The sequence below is a fragment of the Lissotriton helveticus genome, chromosome 10, assembly GCF_964261635.1.
Source record: "Lissotriton helveticus chromosome 10, aLisHel1.1, whole genome shotgun sequence".
Lineage (NCBI taxonomy): Eukaryota > Metazoa > Chordata > Amphibia > Caudata > Salamandridae > Lissotriton > Lissotriton helveticus.
The window spans coordinates 495,924,094-495,937,700 of NC_136071.1; the positions used below are offsets into that span (position 1 = coordinate 495,924,094).

Here is a 13,607-nt window from a genome sequence, read left to right on the forward strand (position 1 = left end):
GCATCTAGTTCAGAAAACGTTCCCAGTGAATGTGTGGGAGGAGCATGGTAAGGGTGAGTGGGAGTGGTGGAGTAGTAAATCCAGGATGCAATTGTAATCTCCTCCCAATATCAATGGGCCTGCTAGGCTAGGACGGCAGAGAGTGTTGTCCAGAACGCGTCTTGGTCAGCATTAGGGGCATCGATGCTCCTGAGTAATATGGGTATGCCATTGAGGCGCACTTCAAGCAGCACATACTGTACTTCTTTGTCAACTATGTTATCTAAGGCCTGAAATTGGATCCCCGGTTGGATCCAGATCATGGCACCCCTGGCATATGCAGAGTATGTAGTAGCATACACTGTAACGCACCAGAGTTTTTGGAGGTATGGTATCTATGCCACTGCACTCTAGGCTCCTCCAGTCTATGCCCCTCCATTCTAGGTCACTCTATGCCCCTCCACTCTACACCACTCCATGCCAATCTACGAAATTCCCTCTAAGCCACTCCATGCCAGTTTACTTCACTCTATGCCACTCAACTCTACAACACTGTACTCCATTCTATGTCACTCAATGCCACCCCACTCTATGCCATGCCAATCCATTCTATGCTACTCTATGCCACTCCATTTTATGCCACTCTGTGCCAATCCACTTTACGCCAGTACACGCCCCTCCACTATATGCCCCTCCACTCCACTCTACCCTCCTCCACGCCTCTCCACTCCACTCTGTGCCCCTTCACTCCACACCGCTTCACTCTGCACCCTTCCACTCAAAGCCACGCCACTCAACACTATGCCATTCCAGTCAACACTATGCCATTCCACCCTACTCTATGCCAGTCTACTCCACTCTTTTTGCCACAATGCTCCACTACACTCCACTCTACGACACTACTCTATGGCACTCCATGACACTCTACACTACTCCATTTTTTTCCGACACTCTACTCTTCGCTACGCCTCACTATGATGCTACACACCACTCACATCTATGCCACTAAGTTTTACCCATATTGATCAGCAGCTGGTGTACAACATGGCTAAAACTCATTGGCAAAGCCAATAGATCTTGCTGGGACAAGAACTACTTGCTTTGCCAATGCTCGTTCATATTTGAAAACCATAGAACAGCGTACCAATATTGATGCAGCGTTTACAAATAATTATAACAATTCTGAAAGGTAGTTAAATAATGAGGACCCACCAAAGCAGGTAGACAGAAGTGCTCCCCAATCAATACCAGTGATAATAAAGTGATAAGCAAGAAATAAAAAATTCAACATCAAAAATATATATTCCAAGAAAAAAACCAATGAGCAATCTCCTAGGACGCTAGTCCAAATTAATATTCGAAACACGTAGGAAGGCCTTCAACAATCATAGGGTTAGCAATGATCCCTTAACCCCTTCCATGCTCATGACTAGGTCAGCTCGTCATGCAGTACACTGGAGCTGTGCTAATGACGAGCTGACCTTGTCATGAACAATGGGATTTTCAATCATCAGCACCCAGCGGGAATTGCCTTAGCACCAATGTGGTTAAATAAATATTTTATGAGGGACCTTATGATCCACAATGTTAAACCCTAGAGAGAGTTTGTACCGAAAAGGGAAGGTCGCTTGGACCTCACCAAATGCCAGCAGCAGGCTAAGCAGTTTAAATTGGCAGGTACTGCCAGTTACTTCTGTATTTCTGAAAGTTTGAGTAAGCACCAGCACTTTTCAAAAGCAAGTATGGACACTTCGATATTTCTGTTTTAAGTAAAGTACAGAATAGAACTTCCCCGACCTTCATTAGCCCAACCTCAGATTCTAACTGGATCTGGGGCATAAATGCCAAATGCAAGCACTCGAGTACCATTTAAGGCGAATAACAGTGTATATCATAGTACTCCTAGATATGAGATACAATTAAACAGGTTTGAAAAGCCTTTTTTGCCAGTTAGTTTCATTCGAGATGAAAAATATTTATTAGACTTTGTACTGTGCAAGTAAAACACTTAGAGGCCAATTACAATGTCGGGCGGAAAGCCTCCCCCAGACAGTCGTATTCTTCTAGACTGTGTCGGAACCCTTACGACCAACTCGGTCTGTTTACAATCCAACCGACCGATTACGATGCTTGCGGTCAGAAGGTAAACTAAGCGGTCATTCAAAATCGGTTCCGACTGGCGCTCGGAGAGTTTGTGTCGGTCAGAATCGCATCTTACATCTCTACTGACAGCATATCCGACCAAACGATTATGATGTCCGTTTACAACAGCCTTTCCGAGTCGGATTGTCCAACAAGAAAAGGCTGTCAGAAAGTGACTTTTGGGGCCCCTAGCAGGGCCCCTTCATCCTGAGGCCTCCAGTTGGGGGCTGAAGGGGTACCTAAGGGACCCCCCTGTAAAACCCTGCACTGTGTTGCAGGCACCATGGGGTGCCTGCCACAGGGTGCAGAGATTTCCGCACACTCCCCATTTCCCCATAGGAGTCTGTGTTGTTGGGCAAAACACGGGATCCCATAGGAGTCAATGGGAATCCAACCGAGCAGTGTTCGGTCGCATCGTAATCAGTTAGGCGGGAGTCGGTCGGTCCAGATTCCGAGACTGTGTTGGGCGTAAAGTTTCCACACAACATCCTAATCGGCCCCTAAATTTGTTCTAACATACAGGTGATAATTGTACGATTGAGACTTAAAAGACCATTTGCTGACAAACATAGGGAGTCAAATATCTTGTTTTATGTGAACAAAAATGATGGGGACAACAGGGCACACTAGGATAACTGCATATGGATCGTTGCACAGGGTACATTCTGAATCTACTAGACTCCCGGCGATTAAGGTAGTTCAAGAAAAAGCAAAGAGAATCTTAAAAACAATGAGAAAAACAAGGCCTCCGTCCAGAACCAATAATATCCGTAGACCCATGCGGTATAGGCAGATTAAATTATTTACCCCAGAAAACTTAAGTAGGGAAGCAGGACTTGCAGTGCAGATCCTCTCCACCCTTTTTCTTTCCCACTGTTGGTGTGAGTAGATCCCTGCCTATATGCTGGAGACCCTTTCAGTAAGTGCAACGCCTGCTTTATGGTGTTTGAAAAAGAGCTGTAACAGGTACTAAATTCACAAATGTGATAAACAGTAAAGTGATTTTGGTGAGCTTGTTGTTTTTTTTCCAGTGTGCAAGCTTCAATGTGGTAAAGCATCCTGGCAGCCTACGTTATTTACAATGCTTTATTTTTTATCTATTTAGCTTCTTGGACTAATGTAATCTGTAAAGACCAGCTCTTAAGAATTTAACATTTTGAGTTAGAACCAATTAAGATTTCAGTTTTATGACAAGCAGGCACTACAACAGTGTTGACAACAAATTGTTTAAAAAGCCACAATCGATTCCAAGGTTCAAGTCAGCTAATCATCCAAGTACAGACAGATGTGAAGCTCCTGCCCTCTTAGATGGACTAGCATAGCTATCTCAACTATGGTAAAGAACTAGACTGTTCAATTTACATTGAAATACTTAAACATGTGCAAGGGAGAACATCCTGCAAAAAAGAGCTGTAGTAGCTGTCACTGCTCTTGTAGAATGATGTCTTACTTATCTTATCAGAGACTTTTTCATGAGCTCATAGAATTTCATGTGGCATGTAACTATCCATCTTGCAAGAGTCTGTTTTGTAATTGGGCCTCATTTATTTATTGTTCCAAATGCTATAAATAGGTGTTGGACTTGGCCCTTTTTTGCAGGGTCATCCCTGAACTTTTTGCCTTCCTCCTATATTTTGTTCTGACCTGTTGTTGGCTATTTTATGACGCTGGGCACTTTACCACTGCTGATCAGTGCTAAAGTGCATATGCTCTCCCTATTATAAAATAATGTATGGATTAGTGATTTCATGATTGGCTGATTTGGTTTACTGGTCAGACCCTAGTATGTTGCACTGAGTGTGCCCAGGGCTTGTAAACCAAATGCTGCTAGTGGGCTTGCAGCACTGGTTGTACAACCCACAGAAGCAGCCTGTAAATGTGTGTCTCATGTCTGCCGTTGCAGAGCCTGTGTGCAGTCTGGTACTGCCATGTTGACTGGGCAAGTGCACCCACTTGCCAGTCCCTAAACCTTACCTTTTCTTCATATCAGATACCCCTATGGTAGGCCCAAGGGCAGGGTGCATTGTAAGTATAAGGTAGGACATGCCCTGGTGTGTGTAGCATGTCCTAATAGTGAATTACAGCCATTTTCGTTTTTTACTATTGCAAGGCTATCTGTTCTCCATAGACCAGAATGGGCAGTTAGATTATTACATTTTATAATCCTAACTGACTCAGGGAACATGGTAGAAATTCGAGTTTAGTATGCCTAAACACAGAATGATAAAATACATCTTTTAGTGAAGTTGGTTTTACCATTCTGTGTTTGAAAATACCACTTTTAGAAAGTAGGTATTTTCTTGTCTAACTATCCAAACCTGCCTCTGCTAGGATTTGTATTCCTTGTCTGGAGTTTGAGTGACAGGGCTGGGGGATTCCAGGAGATAGAATGAGTCAGCCCAGTGGTGAATAGAGAGATCTGCATCTAGATGGGAGGGAGGAGTTGCACCTGGGACCTGAATAGGACTGTGTCTGCCCCCCACAGTGCTGGCTCCACCCCCTGTGGTGCGTCTGATGTCTCTGACCTGCACTGTGAAAGAAGAGAAGGAATCATGTCAACAAAGTGCTCCAGAACTGGTTTGAACTGGGCAAAGGCCCCTCTGCCCTCAGAGGACAAAGGATTTTGGGGTTTCAAATATTGGGACCACGATCCCAAGAAATTAGATCTCTTTTAGACTCCAAGAAGAAACCTTTGCTGAGGAGAGGAACCTGAAGAAACTGAGGAGAAACGATCCCTAAGCTGAAGTGCTGCTTGGGGGATTGGCCTGCAGTGGTTGCCTGACTGCCAAAGAAAGGAGAAAGGACTTTGTGTGCACTTTATTCAACTTGTGAAGGATTTCCAAGGGCTTGAGAAAAAAGCTTGCCTCCTGCTGAAGTCTCAGGGACAACAGACTTCAACCCCCAGCTCCCCAGAGTTCTTTGGAAGTGCCTGCTACGGTTTTGGGCCTTCTGAGGGACTGCATGTCGCAAAGAGCTGGAAGCGAGACTCAAGAGGAAGAAGCGTGTCGCCGTCGCTGCTGCCGTCGCATATTGCATGTCACCACTGTAGCTGTTGTATTGCACCGCATCGAGAGAAGCGTCTGGCAACGAAGAGGAAGTGTGTCGCCGTCGCTGCTGCTGCTGCCGTCGCATCTTGGATGTCGCCGCTGTAGCTGTTGTATTGCACCGCATCAAGAAAAGCGCCTCTCATCCATGGAGAAGCGTGCCGCCCTCTGATCTGCTGCTGTCACATCTTGAATGTCACCGCTGTAGTTGTCGCATTGTGCAGAAGCGTCTCGCAACGTCGGAGAAGAGTGTCGCAGCCAAAGCTATTATCGCCGCATCGCGGAACAAGGGTGTCGCCGCTGCAGCTGACGCATCGAATCAAGACTTCTCGCATCATCGGAGAAGCGTACCGCATCTGGAAGATCTTGACGTCTTTATTTCTTTGCACCGGAACTTTGCCGTATTTCCATCGCTGCAACACTTTTGTTGTGGAAGCGTAAAGCATCGTAAGGTACATTGACTCAAAGTGTCACATTTTAAGAACTGAACAGAACTAAGCTAAAACTACCATTTTAAATACAGTATTGTGGGTTTGTGTTGTTTACGGTCTTTTTTTAAATCTAGATAAAGAATACTTATTTTTGATATAAAACATGTGCGGTGTACATCTGTAGGGTTGTCACTTGATTACTGTATGTATTTACAAATGTTTTACACACTGCCTCTGAGATAAGCCTGTCTGCTCGTGCCAAGCTACTAAGGGGGTGAGCAGGGGTTATTTTAGGAGTGTACCCCCTTACCCTGACTAGAGGCAAGGGTCCCTATTTGTCACAAATACCTACCTTTGCCAACTAGAGACCCCCAAATCTAATAATAGGTGTTCTGTTTTTTCTAAAAGTCTTCATGGCCTGTAAATAGAACTTTAAATCCAGGGAGTGCAATGATCTTTCCACTTCAGTCTTCGGATCTGGAAAGAAAGGAGGAAGCACTATTTTTCTCTCAAATTCAAAGTTGATGGTACCTTTGAGGTGAATTTTTGAATGGTTATCAATCTAACCTTTTTGTTTGCAAAACGTAAAAATGTCTCTTTACCAGATTGAGCTTGTAACTTACACTCCTAGCTGAGGTGTTAGCTAGTGGGAGGAAAGCCATCTTCCAAGATATATGTTGGATACTTGCTTTGTGGATCTGTTCAAATGGTTGCCTCATCCAAGCTGCCAAAACTGTATTTAACTGTCATTCTGGAGCAAATGTTGGAGATGGAGGTAAAATCTAAGGAGTCCTTTTACTAATTCCTTAATAATACATTGTGAGAATAAAGATAATGGATTAGGTTGTCATAAAAATCTAGAAATTGCAACTGGATGTACTTTAATAAAGGCAATTGACAAGACTTGCTTGGCCAGACTTGAAAGATGAGGCAAAGACTGTGAAAGTAACATCTGAAGTGCATCTAGGTTTTGTTTCATAGTCCACATAGCAAAATGTTTCCACTTGGGTAATATGTTTGGACTGTAAAAGACGATCTTCTGCAAGTGGCCAAATTCTTAGTGCGGATGACCCATGCTGTCAATTTGGGGGAACTCCCGATTGTGGAGTAGAAATGTTCCTGTCTTGTCTCAATAGCAGATGCGGGTCCAATGTGATATGGTTTTGTGTTCGTACCAACATGTTTCACAATTCTAGCAACCAATGTTGCCGAGGCCACGCTTGGGCTATCAAGATAGTCTTGCAGTGTTCCATTTGTAACTTCCGATAACTCTGGGAATGAGAAGCATGGGAGGGAAGGCACAGACAAATTATCCTGTCCAATCTATTTGAGAAGCATTTCCGCTGGATCCCGAGCATGGCCTACTGCTGACAAAGTTGGCCCACTTGCTTTTCTGTTGTGCCATGTCCAAATGTGGAAAACCTCATCTCAGAAAGATAAGCCACAGTTGGTTGTCACCTAACTGCCACTGGTGAACATATGATTAGTGCCTGTTTAAGCGATCTGCAACATCATTGTGCACTCTCGGCACATGGTCTACCAAAATGTCTGAATTGTAATGAATGGCCCTTTTTCAAAGATTATGAGCTTCTTCGGACAGTGTGTTTTGGTTCACCCCTGCTGCAAGATATAAAATACTGTTGTAGTACTGTATGTCCGAAAACTGACATGAACATTCTGGATCAGTGGTAGGAAGGTTTCGCTAGAATACGAATTTACAGTGAGAAAATGAAACACAAGAGGCGTTTGGTAAAACAGTAACAACTGGTTTAATTAAATGCAGCAGCAGAGAGAACAGGCAACAGAGTAGGGGATATGAAGACTATCTCAAAGCACACTGGTTCCGGCCGTCATTTTATATAGGACAATAGGGGTCATAAAACTGTTGTACATTCTTTTGGAGACAGAAATCCGGGCCAAGTTACAGGGCCATAAATCTGCTCTTTTGATAAGTAGCGCAGGTGGGCCTCGATCTTGCACGGACACAATGTGGGGCCAGTGGGTACGTGTCCAGATCTCCAGCTTCGGGAACATGTGATTACTGCATCTAATGTGCATGCTGTGTTCTGACTGGCTGTGTTCCTAACTTGCGGTAGCATCTGAGCTTACGGTGTGTTGGGGAATGCGTGCCCCTCCGGCCAAACATGATTTATTGGGGCCAATTTCCTGAGATGATTGTGGTGTTGCTGCCTATCTGAAGGATCGACCTGGGTTTTCCTGTTCGCGCAGTTGTCTAAGAGTTACATCGTCGTCTCCCCCACATCCACTCACCTGTGACCTGTCTATCAGTTATTTCAGGCCTAGGTCACAGGGCCTGCTTATGTATTTCTGACTCAGGTTGAGGGGGAGATCGTATTGGGAGAATTCAACAGCAGAGCTGAGAATTTGTCTATAATACATATATCATGGTGTATATCAACATCGTATTTATCAATATTGACAAAGGCTTTCAGGGCTAATCGTACTGCTCTTTGTTTCAGGATATTTATGAGAAGATTGCACTCTTGTTGTCCATATACCATTCATTTCCATGCCATGGAGATGTGAGTCCCATCCCGTGAGAGATGCGTCCACTGTCAAGAATATTTGGAGCTTTGTTGTTTTGTCAGTTATTGACCATCACCTAAGTAATTTTTCCATTGGGGAAGTCACCTGGATAACATCTTCCCAATCTTATTGAATTTGATGTCATTGAGAGTTCAATAGTTCTCGATCAAGTCTCATCTTTAAATGACAATAAGGGATTAGAAAAATGCAGGAGGACAAAATTCAGAGAACTGCTTTTAGTGCCCTCACTGTTGCAGTGCTCTTTGCTTGCGATAAGATCGATTGTTGTATGAGCTTTTCGCCTCTTTTCTGAGAGGGATACACCATACCTAAATGTGTGGACATTTTTTATCTGAAAAAAGATTTAATTTTTGCTTGATGTTAGCGGAGACTTTTTGTGGTCGATAGCTACTTTCAGACTGGAGAGAGTTAACCTCAGGATATTGACAGCCTTCACTGCCTGAGGAAAGTTAGTTGCATGTTTGAGCCAGTTGTGTGAGTACAGGTATACCACTATGTTTCGTCTTAGGCACCACCAAGAGTCTTCATGGAATGCATGGCTTCAGTGACACCCTTCCTATTTCATACCAAAAGGCAAGGCTCTGAATTCAAAGCGGCAGCCTGTGACCATGAAGCAAAAGAACCTTCTAAATTTCACATATATACTTATGCTGAAATAAGCGTCGTTCAGATCTATAGATGCTAGGAAGTTCCCTTCCTTTAAGAAATTCAAAGTCTCTGGCATGGTGACCAAATGAAAACTCTAAGTCTTCATGTATTTGTTGAGATTCCTTAGATCCAGGAATAGTCGCTTATCTCTTGATTTTTTCAAGACGAGAGAAAACTTGATTAAAATCCCTGAGATCTTTGTTCGGGCAGCAACTAGTCTATTGCTCCCTTTTGTAATTGTTTTGCAATCACCACCAAAAACGGAGGGAGTTGTTTCTCTACAAAATTCATGGTATGACCATGATAAAATATGTCAAGTACACATCTGGCTGATTTAATATGTTGCCAGTTTCCCAAGAATAGTGTTATTCTAGTCCCTACTGGCAACTGGATTATGGAGCGTTTATCCACTGGGAAGTCATGCTTGTGTCCTTTTAGAGTCATATATAGAGGACTGATTCCCTCTTCTTCTTTGTCCTCTGTTATTGGTTTGCTTTTGCCGATCTGATACACATTGCCTATATGAGCAAAGCAAAAGGATCCTTAATTAGAAGATCTGCTTCCTTGTCTCCTATAATATCCAGATTGTCTGGTTTGCAAGACACTCAAAGATCTAGCAGTTTCGGTATCAGTCTTTATTGACTGAAGAGCTTCTTTCATCTACTTTATTCCCAAAGATACTGGTGCAGTCAAAAGACATGTCCATTACGCTGGACTGCACTTCAGGACTAAAGGACATTCTCTTCAACCATCTGTATCATCTCATTATGGTAGCATTGTCTATTTGACGATAAGCACAGGTGAATCCATCCATAGCTGCATCAATTAGAGAAGCCGAAGCTTCCCCATCCATTATTATTGCTTTCGTTTTGGCTTTGTCCTCTTCAGGCAGCTTGCCTATTCACAAATTCACATCATTCTAAAGTCGACGATTTCTGGGTGTTGTGTCTTGAAGGACGACCTTTAATTTCTTAGTGAAAGTGTCCTCATTTCGAGTAGTGAAAGTGTCCTCTTTTCGAGTAGTAGCCGCAAAACTCTGGAACTCGCTTCCTGCTGAAACTCTAGCATTGGAAGACCTACTCCAGTTCAGACGGGCTATTAAAACTGTACTTTTTAATAAAAATTTGTGACTTGGCGACTATTTGTAATTGTTGTGTTTACCTTTCTGGGCGCCAGGACGCCCCTTTGCTGGGGCAGCTGTGCGCGGTATAAAAGCAGTTAACATAACATAACATCTAAATTAGCTTTACTCTGACTTTTTTGTTGTATCCACATCTTTAGAGATGTATCAGATAGCAGCTGACTTGATGTATGAGCTTTAAAAGCAGGGTCAGAGGGTTTTGGAGTCTGACTGAAAATCTTGCTGATAGACTTATCTTTAGGGGCTACCATGACCTGAGGTGAAGCTTTTTCAAGTTTCTCTTCAAGAATTCTTTTTGCATAATCCTTTAGAGCAGGGGTCTTCAAACTGGGGAGCGGGACCCCTTAGGGGACCCTCCAATGATCCCAGGGGTGCGCCAGGCTCTAGCCAAAGAAATATTATGGTAATAACAGCTTTGTTTTCAGCTGGAAAAAATGAGTGCCAATAAGCTGCTCTGTAAACGGCCATCACGAACATCTTTTGTCATTTATATTCTGGGTGGGGAAAGGTGTCGAAAGGGATGGGACTTCAAATACCCATCTCCGTTTTTGATAATTACAGTGTGAATACGTTTATAGTTAGTAATGCCTGAATGACCATAACAGTAAGCTTGGCAATCATGTATTCGATTCAGTTTTTTAAATGGTAATAGAACTTAACTGCAATGTTTATATAAGTTTAGACCTACTTAAAAGGATAATTAGGAAAAAATTTGAGGGGGGAACCGATGATTTTATTTTCCGTCACTGGGGGTGGGTGGGAGGAGGACACTGCATTAAACAGTTTGAAGACCACTGCTTTAGAGCCTTTGAAGAAAAAAATTAGACATCTCTCACTTTTCTTTGGATTGTGGCTGGGATGAAGGCAGTAAATACTTTGAATTATTGTGATCCATAAAGATGTTCTTCTTTCTATAGGCTTTACAGAGTGACTTCTATTGTGCCACCTCTCCCACATCCTTCTACGGCTACTTTAACTAAGTAAATATTGACGAACGGTATTCTAGTAGACAGCTTCTCTTGAGGCTCCTCACTGTGGCATGTGGTGAAAAATCTGGCAGTTGGAAGCTTCTGGAAGGAGAGCCTTAGAGTCCTGGCCTCCGATTGGCTGCCGCTTGGTTCATACATAATGAGGTAAATAGGTTATTAAAGTCTATGAAAAATGTCAGTGTTCTTGAGTCTAGAGCCTTCACTGCTATATTAACGTTTTAACCGAGAGTTCCCAGTACAGGGAATAATTCAAGCATGTAAATCTATGAAACAACCAATGCTGGAGAACCTGTTATATCCCTACTCTGGACCACACCAGTAGGGACAAAAAGTATTCCTTTTGTGTTTGTGGACCCTCACCAACATGGTAGTACTGTGGCATGCTTCATCTTCGGGTCCATGTGGCTGTAAAGACTGGGTGGGATAAACCATATTTTTGGAGGGAGCACTTAGATGTCCAAAAGAATGTCCTTTAGTCTATACTGACAGTGGGTACACTCAGCAGACTCTAAAGAAAGGTTAAAATTGCCTAGGGAAAAAACTCACTGGAGCTTTCCTCAAGACTTGGCAAGATTAAAAACAAAACTAATGCCCTGCTGGCATTCACTGTACTCCTGCATGGTGAACATGTTTAATTTAGTATGTAATAGCTACATTTCTTCAAGTCCTATAGGACCCCACTAGTAAGCCCTAAATTTCAGGGTCCAATATTTCAGGAAAAACGTGTGTCATTTGCACAATAGACTCATCTACTCATTACCACTCCTACAATTCATCCTGTAAGTAATTACAGGTTATATATAGGTTATAAACAAGATGAAGAGGGCAATACAAGTTTGAGAAAATCTTTCGCTTGATATGATCTTTGCATATGACAGCAAATGAGGTTAGCAGTATAGCAACTTTTAATTCTTGTGGATGACCTTTCTCTAGTCAAGAAGCAAATCTTTGGCACTATTTGCAAGTGTATTTATGAGAAAAAGCCCTATTTGCGAAATAATTACTTTGTATCTTGTAGTGCAGTTACCAGGTATTGAGTGTGGACTGCTCAATTTTCTGCCTCCCAGCTGAAGTTGTCCATCTACTGTATGTTCAACATCGTTAGTTTACAAAATAATTTAATAACTAAACGGTTCTCTAAAACAGAATTCCCTATTTTATCACAAGGCAATTTGTAAAATGATGATGCCACTTTTATATCCTGTCCTCTGCAACCACAGCTAGTCGTACACAGTGACAAGTGCAAAGGGCAGGGACAGAATTAAAAACTTAAGCATATCTTTAAAGTTACAAATATTATGTCTTTCTTGTCAAAACTGACTTGGACGAAAAAACGACGTTTGTAGACATTCCTCTTACTTAGCCTGTACCATACACAAGATTTATAAAAGCAAATGTTGCAATGATGACCACCATATTTGGGGGAAGACAGGGGATAGTTTTCTTAAGTGCAGTGATCATACTATTATCATCCCATAAACAATCCCTACAGATGATTTCTTGAATCTTAATGACACCTCTGGGATAAGCAGGCTGGTCTTAACTACTTATGGCAAGAAAATAACTCCCTCATGACCTATATATACTTTTATCACAGGGAATGCCTCTAACCGCACTGGCATACACAAAACATATCTTCACTTTTTTTGGATTTACTCATTTATTTTATTTTTGAAATCTTTTTTCATTTCATGGTCTTAACTACTTAGTCATAAGACTACTTACCGAAACAGACCTCCTAAGAAAATCCAGTTTTAGAGAGGGAAAGGATCTCATCTTTTTGAAGAGCTTTCACCATAAAGATGCAACCTGGGAGCAACAGACTGCCTCATACAATGGGATGAATTACAGTAATAAAGCTCACACTTTCTTTTTTCAAAATCTTTGTTACAACGGGGAGAATGACGTTTGGGATTAGAGACCAGAGAAGCCTGGACGAGACATCTAGGCACTTAGTAAGGAGCCCCACCTATTTCAAACAAAACTTCTTAAAAAACGGATTCAAGTTTCACAATATGAAAAAGAAAAAAGAAGCCCCAGAAAAAGGAGAAATTTAAAATATTTCTCTAAAAATGTATAGCTGTAGACAACTCGTTTTATGAACTCTCAAGGGGAGAGGGTACCTACCAACTTCAATAGCAAACAACATAGGACCAAACTAACATTAGCTGAAAGGGGGGAAGTGGACAGAGCCTGAGAGTGGGCCACACACCCTAGCACCTGGGCCTCGCTTCAAAGTTCTTAAAACGATTGGTGCACTTGCTCTGGTACCATGCACAGAGACATCCTACAAAAGGACTGGGATGTCATGCAACTATTTTAATAAGCTTAGTAACTCGTTTAGTTTTCATTATTCTAACCAACCTGATGTTTGCCTCACATTGTATTTCTTACCATATTCACATTACATCTTAGGTCTTGTAATTAATGACAATGAAAATATTTTACAATAAATAATCAAACAATGCATCCATTTTATACATTCAATTATTTAACATCAAGTGGTTTGTAAAAAGCCCAGAAATATCACTGTATTGTTAATCAGCACTATTTAAAACCGTATGTGGTTAGGCTTGTTATTCAGATAGCAAATGTCTGTAAATGTTAAGGAAACCACCCCACTCAAAGAGGTTAAACACAGTTTGAGGATCAGTGCCACTGACCC

General features: G+C 42.2%; 1 protein-coding gene across 3 annotated transcripts in view; it reads right to left on the reverse strand.

Moving 5' to 3' along the window:
- Positions 1-13,607, reverse strand: part of MGRN1 (mahogunin ring finger 1) — a 336,236-nt gene that overhangs the window by 36,748 nt on the left and 285,881 nt on the right. The window lies entirely within an intron of this gene.